We start from the raw sequence: 13,734 nt of genomic DNA on the forward strand, positions 1-13,734 counted from the left end.
CAGACTCGTAACTGCAATGGAAAGAAAGAGACAGAACCTGCCACATATGACTGAGTCTAAGCTCTGGTCCATCTAGCCCAGGACTGGCTGGCAGTGGCTCTCCAAGCCCTCCAGCACAGGTCTCTCCCAGCTCAGTTAAGGAGAAGGGAGGTGCTGGGGATGGAAGTGGGGAGCTTCTGAATGCAAGGCAGGTGCATTCCATTTTCAGAGGTGGCACCATGTCCACCTCTTGCCAGTCAGATGCAAACACAGCCACAGAGGCTGGCCAAGAAGAAATGCTGCTTCCACTGGATGATCCATTAAATAAAAATGAATGAATAAATCCCTACTTGAGCCATCGGGAGCAAGCACAGCGATTGTGCAATCCAGTCCACCCCCCACCCCACTTTTGGATCAGAAATTCCCAGTCCTGGCCATAGCCACATGGGAGCACTGTGTTGGTAGCCACGTGAACCAATATCAGGTTGACTGAGTGGCCTCCTAATAACTGGGGTTTGAAGCCAGTGTCTCCCACCAGGCCCTGTTAACCATGGCTGAGGAGTTGCATTCTTATACCTCTGTACTTCGAGGATCAGTTACCACCTTTGGATTGAAAAGAAGGCAGGTACTCCTTTGAGGCTGAACTGTTGCACCCTCAGGCGCGGATGGTGAAGCCATTGCAGGAGAAAGCTGGTGTCCTCCAGGCGCCTCTCCTGCTCCGCCTTACGGTTCAAGAGCACCTAAAGGGCCCAAAGAAAAAAAAATCTCAGAAATCACATAGGTAGAATGGTGGTGGTGGTGAAAGAAGGAAGGAAAAAGAGACTTGATGTACACTTCACTTCTCCCTGCAGGTTAGTTTACCAACAGAAGATGATCAGGTTCACCACCCTATGTGATTTCAGAGGTCTCAGCTACACCACAGGCTGAAAGTGGTTCAAAAAGGGAAATTCCTCGTTCACACAGCCTAGTTTCAAACACACCCCTTCCCCATCTTTTGGCCTGGGATGATGGCAACAAGCTGTGTGTTGATGAAACGGCCCTTTGGAGAAAGACAGACTATGGGGCTGAGGGTTTTTGTGGAGCCCTGGAAGCATCTTTAAGATGCTGGCTGTTCTCTTTCGGCATCTAGTGTGGGAAGCCATGGATCTGGGGACATCTGCTTGAAGGTGAAATCTGTAACCTCCACCAAAATTCAACATGCTGCCATTCCAAGATAAGGAAGAAAGGAACTCATCCCATGGATGGAGGCTGGCCACCATGGAGGAAGGAACAAAGAGCTTCTGCTTTCCAAGCTCCACTCCTGGAGATATTTTACTGACCCTTAGACGTAGCCAAGGCAGACATGAGCATGGAACTTAGGATCCAGAATTGGGGACTCTCTGCTTTCAGTAGTAGAAAAGCAATGACGGAAATTTCTGTCTGGCAAAGCGGGGCTGGAGCAATATTAAAACTCACAGCCAGCAGCTTGAATGGTCAGGCATGGGCTTCGTTGCTCTGCTTATATTTCAGTTCTTCCCCTACAATTCCAGTAGCCCTTACTTCGATGTTCGACTACGGTGATGTCATAAAGGCCTGGATGTTCCCCACTGGCCAAGATTTCAGTGAGGTACTCTTCAGTCCCTGGGATCCAGAATCGGGGGCCGTAGTGCATGAGATCCCTGTAACTGATAAGAGGAGCTCTTGGATGAAGCAAAGGGCACAACCCGAAGTGGTGCAAGAGAAAGAGATGCATGCTCAGACCCAGGTCCTGAGCACTTCTCACTTCTCATCTGCCTTAGCAAAAGCAATCTCTCCCATACCTCATCAAGTTGGAGACCCCCTTCCAGAACTGCCCAGGACCGCAGCCCTGAGACCAGTAGAGTATTCCCCCGTTCCTGCCTGCAGTGATGTTCAGAAGGACATCTAATGTTTGGATGATGTCTCTGTAAACAAAGAAAAGCAGGGTTGGGGGACGACATAGCTCAGTGCTTTGCATGCACAACATCCCATGCTCAACCTCTGGGATCTTCAGTTCAAAGGGTAGCAGGGCTGAGAATGACCACTACATGGGATGCTCCTCACCACTCAGAGTAGTCCTCAACTTCAACTGAGGCAGAGACCTGCCACAACGAGTTGAGGAGCAGCTCTGGGAATCGCTCCTTCATGGCAGGCATGAAGGCTTCAATAAGGAGGAGGTGGTACATTGCTGTGTTGTAGCTCGCTAGAAGAATGGGAAACAGAGATGTGACTTTCCTCTTAGTCCTGGATCTGGACACCACGCACCGAATGGCGATGTTCTGTGTGTGTGGAATTGCACTCTCCACACTACTCTCTCCAAAGCAGGGGTTGTCTCTTATGGCAATCCCCCTGACACCCCTTGAGGATCAGGCTTGAATTGTCCCCAAAGTTTCTTTGCTCTTAACTACTCACAAGTTTGGATCCTATTAGTGTATAACAATATTTCACACTAGTTCCTTAAAATGAATGCTGAGATTTTCCAGGATCAGGTATTTTCACATGAATTTTGCAGGCAGTACCAAATTCTTTGTTCCCTACTTGGGGGGAAACAGGAATAAACCCCTCTCTGGGTAGGATGATGCAGGGGTAAGGAACTGTAAGTAGAGCAGTGCCAAATATCCCCCTTTCACATTTGTAGGGATATTTGTGACTGGTGAAAGTAGTAAGGTTTTGGTGATTTTTGGGGGGTGGGGAATGCCAAATTTGGGGGAAGGGATTGTTTTTACCAGTCCTGATTAGCTGCCTTCCCACCTGATGCCTGATGCTGAGGGGTCCTCAGAGCAAGGCATTGGGTGGACTGCCACTCCTGACTGATCCAGGGCCTTAATATTTTCCAAACTCTCCTGGCTCATTGTCCCAACAAAGTAGGAGGCTCCTTACCCAGCAACTTCCTGTAATTCTCCAGCGTTACCCCCTTGTAAAAGGTTCTTTGGTCTGCATCCAGCAGGGCCCATTCCTCCTCAGTGAAACGCACAGCCATCTCTTCAGAGGTCACCAAACCTTGTAAGAACACAAGAGCCTCTCACTCAGTCTTGCCCTATCCCAGAAATCTTCTCCATAGTTCATTCACACAGCATAACAGGGTGGGAACGTGAGCTGCTAAAGGTGGTCTTGCAAGAACATAAGAGCAGCCCTGGTGGACCAGTCAAAGACCTGTCTAGTCTAGTATCCCAATTCCCACAGTGGCCGGTCAGAGGCCTCTGGGAATCCCAGAAGCAGGACATGGGAGCAATAGCCCATTCCCACTGTTGCTCCCCATCAACTGTGCCCAGGTTACACTTATCCATCCATAATAATCTTGGCACCATCTAGCAGCAAAAGTGCCACAGTCATGGAGGAAATGCCATCAGACACAAGATTACATACAAAGATGTACTTTTCTGTATTTCTCCTCTGTTGCTTAAAAACCAAAACAGAGCTGTCACATGAAAGATGTGGAATATCTGATTTGCTACATCTTGAACACATTTTTCTTTTCCTTAAATGAAACCTTGGCCAAACGTTTAACCTTACCTTTCTGCAAGGTTGGTAGGGCTGCCAAGGGTCAGCTAATCCTCTTGTAGGGACCAGATCATCCCTCCCAGGCCCTGAAGCTGGCAGAGATTTCTCCTGCCGGCATTCCAGAGATAGATAGTGGTCCTGGGAGTGAAAGAGTGCGGGAGGAGGACTGGTTGGATGCTCAACACAGACGCAGAGAGCGACGAGCTATGGAGGGCGTGGAAAGGAGGCGTAGCGCCCGTTTGGCAGGGCTGCCTCTCGATGGGCCCTACCTTAAATGGTCTCCTGTCTCATTAAGCGACTGCTGCCCAGCAAGTAAAGCAGAGGGTAAAGGCTTCTGCACCTACCTGGAGGAATGGAATAACCGCCACCAGGAAGAAACAGGTTTTCTGAGCGAGCCCCATAGATCCCCAGTGCTTCAGCCAAATGGGTATGAGCCCCCTACCTGAAATGATGTTCGAGGAGAGAATCAAACATCTCCTCAAGTTGGCTGACTCAACCACCTCAATAGCCCGTGCTGCCACACTTTCATTTTCTGCTGCTCTCCTCCTCGTGCTGCCCCAGAATAAAATTGGAAGTAGCTCCTCCACCTATTAAATAAGAATAACATGGCTTATCTTGGAAGCAGGGTTGGTTCTGTGGATTTTGCTATCCTAGGCAGAGTGAAGGTAAGAGCACCCCAGAACTCCTGTCTTCATCACAGAGAGTTGTACGGGAAGACTCTAGATTGTGCATGCCGCTTACAATGCTGAGAGCAGCATTCAAACCCAAATTGGATTTGCCAATCTTTGGCCTTTTTTCCCATGACCTGCCATTTCATGCCATTTGAAATGAACATTTTATGACATTTGGCCACTGTGACATTGCAGAGGACTGTGGGGCACACTCTCCGTTCACTCAAGAAACTGAACACAGCTTTAGGCTCCCCTTGAACCTAGCCTCGCTTTAGGGTAGAGCTGGCCCCATTCAGCAGAGATGTGACCCTGGACTTTTTGGGGTGGTTCTCACCCTGTCATTATCAGGCCCCTCTGAGTAGGTAGTGATCAAGCATACAGGCTCTGTAGGGTAGATGTGCTAATGTTGGATCTGTAAAGTTGGAACTACCTTTGACTCAAGTCATGTAGGCATCTCGGTAAAACAAAACCCAGAGCCCACATTTAATGTCTGGCAAAAACTTTCCCAGTGCTTCATATTTAATATTACATCGTGTGTGGATGTCCGTCATTTCTAGTGAACATAATAATGTCCAGATATTGGACATCACAAATACTCCTTGTGAAGAAGAAAGGCATCCACAAAGGGACACAAGAAAGATAGTGAGGCTAAGGCTTATTTGAAAGCTTATAGGCCAGAATTTACAAGACTGGTAGAGGCCTGTATGGAATTCGGTTTCTCAGGACAACTTGGGTCAACAAGATGACATAATTCTACTATGTTTTATCTAAACAAGGACTTTAAAATCTATTTATTTATCTTTTGGTAATGCCATTCCTAAAACAGGTCCATCTTTTAAGGTATAACAGGCTGCCTTTTAAGCATACAAATTAGTGCTAAGCTTAATTGGCTCACTTGGCCACCTTGTTTTTGATCTAACAATGCACCAGAATGACATCTTGTCAGGATGTTGCGTCACAAGGTAGAGCTGTGCATGGGAGGCATGGTGGGGAAGAGATGGCTGCTGAGCTGATCATGGGAGGGTCACAGGATGGGCCATGTTCAGGGTGCTGGGAATGCCAGCCTTGTCAAGAGATCAGGGCCAAGACTGAGATCCTTCTCTACTAGCCTTGCAGTAACCTACTTTGACAGCTTTGCCGCTGATCGCTATCAGTTTTCGGACAAGAAAGTACACATCTGAAAACTCAAAGCTGTCCTGTCCTGGTCCAGCCAGGAACTTCATGGCCTTGAGGCTGTTTACTGGACAAAAGCACACCGAAGACCTGAAACAGCAGATGAAGCATGTGAATGAAAGCACTGCTGGTGTGCATACACTGCCCCCTGTTCATATGCCTGGCCCAAAATAGTGGCAGAAAGAACCCTGGTCTGGGACAAGGGCAGAGATGCTCCCATGGATCAGCTGAGGGAACTGCTCTATACGAAGCCAGAAGACACAAGGATGCAAAAATGGCCCTGGTCGATCAGGCCAAAGAGCCATCTGTTCCACTATAAGCTGGCCTGATACTTCTGAGAAACTCAAGAGCAGATTGGGAGGCAAAAGCAGTCCCCTGAGATCTGTTACATCATCTGATACTCAAGGGTATATTGCTTCTGAACATGAAGGCTGACCATTATGTTGATCTCCAGGTACTTTTATGCTGCTTGTCCATTTAAAAGAAAAGGTCCAGAGTGTCAGAATCTACACTTACAGTATTTTCTGTTTCCAAAGAGTTTTAGCTGCCTTCAATGCACATGACGCTTCCCCTGTGTCGTTTCGGTGCCACTATTTTCAGTCGACTTTTAACCATTTTCATTACCCTCACATAGCGTAAAATAATAATAGAGTGCCATTCATGCGTTCCAAGTTCGCGCTTTGGTGACCGTATTTGGGCGTGGGCTACTCATAACCCTGTCCTTATATGGATGAGTTCGTATTTCCCCACTGGCCCAAACACACCACACAGCGCCTCCATTCTGATCTTTAGGCGGCTTCTTACATCACTAGCTCGCTTCCCCACGTGTTCTCCATGAATTCTCTCTCCTCTCCCTTGTAGTTTTTTAAAACCTTAATTATTTTCGAATCTTCGAAGGATCATAGGTGCTGAGGGACAATCAGACTGTATCGGCATGATGGCTTGTTTGTGAATCCACATGGTAAGAATATTTTTTATTCTCCTCCCTGGCCCTTTGAAATTCATGTTACGATACCATGTATCGTTCCATGTTTTTTTCTTCAGGTGTTTTTCTTAACAATGAGTTTTTTCACATTCCTCTTCTTTGTACACTGTTTCCACCTTTCTTTTTTGAAAATCCCTTTCATTGCATTAGTTTCAAACACACCCCTTCCCCATCTTTTGGCCTGGGATGATGGCAACAAGCTGTGTGTTGATGAAACGGCCCTTTGGAGAAAGACAGACTATGGGGCTGAGGGTTTTTGTGGAGCCCTGGAAGCATCTTTAAGATGCTGGCTGTTCTCTTTCGGCATCTAGTGTGGGAAGCCATGGATCTGGGGACATCTGCTTGAGGGTGAAATCTGTAACCTCCACCAAAATTCAACATGCTGCCATTCCAAGATAAGGGAGAAAGGAACTCATCCCATGGATGGAGGCTGGCCACCATGGAGGAAGGAACAAAGAGCTTCTGCTTTCCAAGCTCCACTCCTGGAGATATTTTACTGACCCTTAGACGTAGCCAAGGCAGACATGAGCATGGAACTTAGGATCCAGAATTGGGGACTCTCTGCTATCAGTAGTAGAAAAGCAATGACGGAAATTTCTGTCTGGCAAAGCGGGGCTGGAGCAATATACTCACAGCCAGCAGCTTGAATGGTCAGGCATGGGCTTCGTTGCTCTGCTTATATTTCAGTTCTTCCCCTACAATTCCAGTAGCCCTTACTTCGATGTTCGACTACAGTGATGTCATAAAGGCCTGGATGTTCCCCACTGGCCAAGATTTCAGTGAGGTACTCTTCAGTCCCTGGGATCCAGAATCGGGGGCCGTAGTGCATGAGATCCCTGTAACTGATAAGAGGAGCTCTTGGATGAAGCAAAGGGCACAACCCGAAGTGGTGCAAGAGAAAGAGATGCATGCTCAGACCCAGGTCCTGAGCACTTCTCACTTCTCACCTGCTTTAGCAAAAGCAATCTCTCCCATACCTCATCAAGTTGGAGACCCCCTTCCAGAACTGCCCAGGACCGCAGCCCTGAGACCAGTAGAGTATTCCCCCGTTCCTGCCTGCAGTAATGTTCAGAAGGACATCTAATGTTTGGATGATGTCTCTGTATAGATATAGTTTGTATATCTATATTTGTATATAATGTTTGTATAGATGTCTCTGGCCCTTTGAAATTCATGTTACAATACCATGTATCGTTCCATGTTTTTTTCTTCAGGTGTTTTTCTTAACAATGAGTTTTTTCACATTCCTCTTCTTTGCACACTGTTTCCACCTTTCTTTTTTGAAAATCCCTTACATTGCAACTCTTTCCATGGCTGTGCTCTCGGTGTTTTCCTGCCAGTATTATTTTCCTGCTGTAACTGCAGCCCATGGCTTGTGTTATAATGAGGGGCTTGTATTCTGCCTTCATCCAAGACTAAACTTTTTTCCTTTTTGCTCACCACATGTTCCCCCCAAACCTGCACCCTCGGAAAAACCAACTTTGCATTGAAAATAAGGATTGTTGCCAACATATCTTTGTTTCATTTGCATTCATGTCACTCTTACAACATTTTGAAATCCGCCTCTCTCCTTGTCCTTTGCTCTTTTCCCTCACATTGTGGGCTCCTTCACACTGAGCTTTTATCCAGTTGAGATTGTTCCTTCACAGAAGTTTGCAGGCTCTTTACATGATGCAGTGATCATTCAAAGCGTCTCCTGCACTAAATGCCCTTTGTTCTGTTTTTAAATATATCGCTGATAATGAGCTATCAAATTGCCCTGTTGTGTTCTGCTTCAGTTTCCTCCATGAAAAGAGTAAAAGCGGCAAGAAGAGGAGCGAGATCAATGAAAGATAATGGAAAGCTCAGACACGGGGAGAAAGAGGGGGAAGGGGGTGGGGGGAAAGGAAGCACGTGAAAAAGGGAGTCGTTGTGATCCTGCATTTAAAACGGAAGCAGAAAGCCCCATTTTAAATGCAGGATTTTAGGCTGGTGTAGAGATGCCCTGTGTTCCGCCCGCCATGTGTTATACTGAAATATGGTGGCAGATGTTTTCTCCCTTACAAAAAAGAGAAATACTTTATCTTATCTGAGAAACTAAATTTTTTCCACAGAACCAATGTAACACACTGCAATTACATATATATGTCTAGCTTGGGGGCTGAAAATCTGTACGGAAAAGTAGGATACAACTACTGTTGATATATGTGTATTTTCAATGCGTGTAACACCTTTTCTAATAATGTTTGCAAAGACCGTTCTGAAAAAGCAGTCCTGCCCGTTCATTGCAATTGCATCTCCCAAAGCACCCTCACTTGTACTGTGACAATTAGATTTCCCCAGTAGGTTTACACACACACACACACACACACACACACACTCTGGTTCCACAGTACCGTGTGTGTTTGTAAACATAAGTGGCTGGTAAGGCCAGTCCTTGGGAAAGAAAAGAAAATTCTCTTGCGTTCAAGGGCATGTGTGGCCATTGGAAACATGCTAAAGGTCAAGTGCGGGCATGATTACATTCTCAGCTGCTCTCTGTTTTTCAGAGGATCTTTCTTTCTTTGTATGAACCCATGCAAGGGGAGTTCTGGACAGTGGGTGCTACACACGTCTAATTGAGAATAACTAGGGTTAACTAGTTAGGGGCCGCGGTGGCTTAGTGGTTAAGACGCTGAACTGCAGACCGGAAGGTCGGCAGGACGGCAGTTCGAGACCCGAGTGCCGCGTGACGGAGTGAGCTCCCGTCTTCAGTCCCAGCTCCTGCCAACCTAGCAGTTCGAAAGCAAGAAATTGCAAGTAGATAAATAGGTACCGCCTCGGCGGGAAAGGCAACAGCATTCCATGCACCTCAGTGTTCAGTCATGCCGGCCACATGACCACGGAAGCGTCTTTGGACAGCGCTGGCTCTTCGGCTTAGAAACGGGGATGAGCACCGCACCCTAGAGTCGGGCACGACTGGTTGGGGACACCTTTACATTTTAGGGTTAACTACATGACTTCCAGTACTTCATTGTTGCTTCTTCTGAAAGAGATGGATGTGTTTTGAATAGATTACTATTCAGGATGGGAATACAGAATGGATTTCCAGTCACACATCAACCGCAGTATGCCTGTTGGTAATGTTAATGCCAGTGCTTAGTATTGTAAGTGGAAAGTTTAAGTAGTATGTGAGAATACAGTTCGTGCAGCAGTAAGTTCAGCTAACAGTGCCCCAGGGTTTCTTTGTGGTTTTCCTAGCTTGAAGTTTATCCTATTCCCAAGTAGGGAGTACTTGCTCTGAGCAATTCCAATGAAGACTTTCTTCGTTGCATACAGATCGTTCAAGGGAAGAGTCACTCTCTTGGTCAGTGCAGTCAGTGAATCTCTTCCTCAGCAATCAACAATGTCATCTTCCAGTAAGGGCAGAGGAGTATCCTGGAGGCATAATGAGATAGAGGGCTTGCTGGACATTTGTGGGGAAGAGAAAATTCAGGAACAACTTTGTAACACTCACCGCAACTTTGACTTCTTCGAGCAGATTTCTAGACATACGGCCACCCAAGGACACAACCGCAGAGCCATTGAGTGCTGATCAAAGACGAAATTAATGCAACTGGAGTACCACAGAGTGGTGAACCACAATGCCAAGTCTGGCAACAATGTGGCAACCTGTCCCTATTACACTCAGCGACACAGTATTCTACGTGGGGATGCCACTATTCAGCCAAAGTGTGTATCTGGAAGTCTGCATATCACGCTCAGAGTGGCACAGTCTGACCCAATGGAGAGCAACATCTCTGGACCAACTGGGTATGATCCCTCAAAGCTTTACGTAGACAACAATCTGATTATCCAGGTTAAGACACGATACAACTCCAGTATCACAGAAGTGACATGTAGTGCATGAGCATCCTTTGTGTCCCCTACTTACCCCTAATGCTCCCAAAATATTGAGCATAGACCTGCCTTTGTATTACATAGGAAATGAGAATGTGCGCCAGGAAGAAGTCCCAGAAAGAAGAGTTGACTGCCCAGATGCGAACAGTTCCTTGGGGAAAGGAAGTAGTAAGTGACACTGCTCTATCTCTTAAGTTCTACCTTCTCCATGCATTTAATACAGCAGTGCGCTCAAAATATTGTGCATTAGTTTTGGGGGATAACATGCACTCCATAGTGACAGACTCCATTACAGCACATGCTGATCTTTCCCCAACCATTTTGCAGAGCTCATTGTTCTCTGCCACTACAGAAAGTAAAGACTATGCAGGGCATTGCATTACTAGTGCTGATATAGTTTTACATCCACCAGTGACAACTGAATGTCCTCTTTGCCTCAGAGGAAAGGATGGAACAATTATGAAACTTATAGTTTTGGTATACAGTGTATTTCCAAAATGACCTTTTTAATATCAATACTGCATTTTCAGTGGAAACAACTTCCATGAGTGGATCCACTACAAGAGTAACTGTGTTGGAGGACAAAGAAAATACAGGTAGGCAAAGAAATTGGTTTCATGAAAATTGCGGAATGCTGAGAAGCCGGAAATGTAAGTAGTCTACAGTGACTGTTACGGTAGCCCTGTATGTATTTTCAAGCAGATGCTACAGAAGGATCAGTTCCTCAAATGTCCCCCTGTCAAGAAACAAATACAGGAGCAACAGCGGACATGTATTACTTACTGCAGATGTCAGCTCTACATTGATCGGTTTACTGCATCCAGATACTGCTTAATGCACACATTAATTAGGATTGCTCATTTTGAAGTGCAGGTTTAAAAATTCTGTCTTATGGACTCCATGCTGTCAAGAAGTCCGTACACCATTAGTGTCAGGAGCGCCCTTGCTGCCTCTTACAGTCACCTCCAATAGCCAACTCAAGACACAGACGAAAAGGATTCTTTTCAAGGCTTTATTCCGTTTACAACTTAATGACTCTTTCAGATGCTAATCACCAGTGACTAAGCAAGGAATAGCCCTGGGGAAAGATAGCAGAGTAGCCTAAGCTCCAGGTAAGGCAGTTAGTCCCCATTTGAAGGAGAATCACGGGAAGACTCTGAACTTATGGGCTAGGGAGAGATCCTCCCTCTTTCCCTTGGGTCCTCGGGACGCGACCGTTGCTTGCGCGCCAAACGAGCGCTACGCCTCCTTTCCACGCCCTCCATCTGTCGTCGCTCCCTGCGTCGGCACCGAGCATCCAGCAAGCCCCCCTCCAGCGCTCTCTTGCTGCCAGGGTCACTATCTATCCCAGGAATGCTGGCAGGAAGAATCTCTGCCAGCTGCTGTGCTTGTGAGAGAGGAGTGAGCTCCTCTCCCACGGATTGCTGTTCTTCCTCAGAATCAGAACTGCTCTGGGGTCCTATTGGCTCAGTTTCCACCCTGACATCTAGTCACTTGGTGGACTCCACAATACTTGTAATGTGTGGTTTGAAACAGCAATGTCTGGACTATTCCTCCAGCAATTACAAGTCCAAAACACCACAGCATGCAAATAAGATGAGATGCAAATAAGGATGAACACTGCTACCTCCTCTAACAAAAGCAAAATGAGTTTCAAGAGATACCAGGGGAGCATGCTGAACCTACCTAAGTGAGCCACTGAGATGACAAGGGACAACTGTGGGTGCTGTAGCTATGAATCGTGTTATAATGTTGCATCTCTAAATCTGCTTATTGTGTTCTGTTCTGTTCTGTATGGAAGTAGTGGTATTCAGATATTCCTAATGCTTCTTCTAACACATTCTGTCTGTAGTCTGCCTAGCCAAGTACTAACATTGGAGTACACATTAACAGGATGTAATATGTGCTAGCAATCAGTATCGTGCTGACACTTCCTTTGGCATCACAAAACAAAAAATTAAAAGTCAGCTGTGCATGCAACCACTGACAGAACTGCTGCACACTGAACAATTTGAAACCAACTGGAATAATGGCTCACTGCAATCTTTTACTCTTGTTGGAACTGTCAATCGATATCTACTGGGAGTTATCCGTTGTATATGTAACACCGTCTATGCTTTATCTTTCAGACACTGGGGTTCCCAAAAGACAGGCCACGTTGTCCCCAGCTATATGGTTGGCCCAGATAAGAAATAGGAAGACTCAGAGGGCCGCTAATGATATTGCTGAACTCATAATACGTCATGCCAGAGCGGAGAATGACTGTATCCTTGCAGTCTTGGAAAGAGATGCTGAGGTCTTCAGGGAATATGTTAGAAAATCAGCTTTGGATGATGAGGTGGCTAGTAGGGACAGACAGGCACTTATTCAATCCATTGACAATGCTGCCATTTTTAAATAGATCAGAGATAACGAGCTATCAAATTACCCCGCTTGTGTTCTGCTTGAGTTCTCTCCATGAAAAAGGAAAAGCTGCAAGAAGAGGAGCAAGATCAATGAAAGATATGGAAGACTCAGAGAAGGGGGAGAAGGAGGGGGAACGGGGAGAGTGAAAAGGACGCATGTGTAAAGCGAGTCCGTCGTGATCCTGCATGTAAAATGGAAGCAGAAAGCCCCATTTTAAATGCGGGATTTTAGGCTGGTGTAGACATGCTCACGGTGTCAGGTTAAATATCAGGGCCGAGCACATGTAAGAGACTTGCTCTGTTGGTGCCCATTCACTTCTGAGCATACTTCAAGGAGCTGGTTATAGCGTACCTGAACATAATACACTCCTGTCTATTAGGTTCTTTGGAAGAGGTGCAGTTCTGGGTGCTCTCTGGTCATGACATAACATCTGTTAGGGCACAGAATGTACCCTTTCCAATACCTCTGCAGCTTTGGACTTCGATTGGATCATCATCATCAGATGTTCCCCAAAGGTGCAGAAGGTGCTACTCGGCACAGATTTTAACACTGCGCTTGTCCTCTGTCTTCTTTCTTTCTTCTTTAATAAAAGCAAAATTCTAGCCCTTATGGCTGAAAAAATGTGCTTGGAACTTGAATGTGCATGAGGAACCCCTGCTGAAATCTCAGATGCCAGAACATGGCTGAAGGAGGTTTCCAGTCTTCAGGGGAGGGCCCTCGCCTCCTTGGCCCTTGCCATGATTGGCAGAACTGCAGTGAATTGTGCAAAACAGTTGTTTAAAAAACCCTTGTTTTGCATAATTGCACAGACAATTCAAAGAGTCTTTAAAAATGAGATTATCAGAAAGATGCACATGAAGAGGACATTGGTTTTGTTTATTTAATAATAGGTGAGGTGGGAGTGATTTTCATCAGTACCACATGGGTCCCACACTGGGGGAGGGGGAGGTTTAATCCTTCCCTCCCCAGCCAGGATATCAATGAGAATCATTCCCCCTTTCTAAACTGCCATTAGCCTAAGAAAAATAGCTCTCATGAGTACCAATCCATAGCAATAATAAAGAGTCACAGAAACAAAGTAGATAGATACCTGGTGGGGGTGGGTGGAAAGACAGAAAGACAGGCAGGCAAGTGTGGGGTTTGGCTGCTGGGGGGAGAGGCAGG

The sequence above is a fragment of the Heloderma suspectum genome, chromosome 10 (genome assembly GCF_057233095.1).
Source record: "Heloderma suspectum isolate Gila_16-S chromosome 10, 16-S_ref, whole genome shotgun sequence".
NCBI lineage: Eukaryota > Metazoa > Chordata > Lepidosauria > Squamata > Helodermatidae > Heloderma > Heloderma suspectum.